The following is a 1,043-nucleotide window of genomic DNA, read 5'->3' as shown; positions in this document are numbered from 1 at the left end:
GTATGTACAGATTGTGATGAGTTGTATGAGCCCCTAATAAAATGATTATTAAAAAAAAACCATGCAATAACAAATTCTGCCCCATTTGCACCATAATTTGCCAATCTCTGGTTCTAGATATTCCAGGTCCCAGAGATTAGATTCTTTACTCAGTTTTCGGAGTACATTCCACCCGAAACTCTAAGGTACAGTTGTTGCCTGTTCACTTTGACCCTTTCAGCGTGGCAGGTACAGATGGGAGTTATTATTGTGGCGGGGACAATTTCCATCTTGGGCAGGAAGCCTCCTGCTATCCAGTGGATCACAGAAGAGTAGGTTTGCAACGGAGATAATTCACTGGGGTGTTTCTGGGTACTGCCACATCTCTTTTAAACTAAAGGGTAAATTCCAACAACAGCTTTATAATAACACAGTGACCATCATCTCACACCTTAGAAATGAGGGGTGTGCAGAAAATGGAACATGATAGTCAGTTCCAGTACCTACTGAACTGGTACAGGCTGTACTTTATTCCACTAATGTAAGTTTTCATAGACATTGTGACTAACCCAAATCCTTAAAAAAAATTGTGCTTGGCCATGAGAAGTAGGTGGGTGGAGGGCACGGACTAGATTCTAGTGCAGAGTTGTCCAATAGCACCTTCTGAGGTCATAGATATATTTGTCTCTGCACTGTCCAATAGGGTTGCCACTAGCCACAAGTGACTATTGAGCACTTGAAATTTTGGTCATCCGAGGGGATAACCCCTCCCCCCCCCAAATGGAATTGCGCTGGATGGAGCAGAGTTTTTGTAGTATGAATCACCCCCCCTCCCCTCCGGGCTAGTATGGAGCAACTTGCTCTGTACCCAGTGGCTTTGCCTGGGAAGGTTCTCTCTGGTCTTCGTGAATTTTTTCGTAAAAGCAGTTTCGCTAAACCTCGTTCTGTGTGATTGCCGATGTAAAAGAACAGTGTGTGACTGTGAAATTTTGTTTCCTGCTCAGGAAAAATGCTGCAGAAACTGTTGTGATGTTGAACACAGCTTACAAGGACAGCACTATGGG

Source organism: Echinops telfairi, unplaced genomic scaffold (assembly GCF_000313985.2).
Source record: "Echinops telfairi isolate 266 unplaced genomic scaffold, ASM31398v2 ScPeMD7_5868;HRSCAF=6743_0, whole genome shotgun sequence".
NCBI lineage: Eukaryota > Metazoa > Chordata > Mammalia > Afrosoricida > Tenrecidae > Echinops > Echinops telfairi.
The sequence above is the reverse complement of the archived record's forward strand: the minus strand, read 5'-3'. Positions refer to the sequence as shown.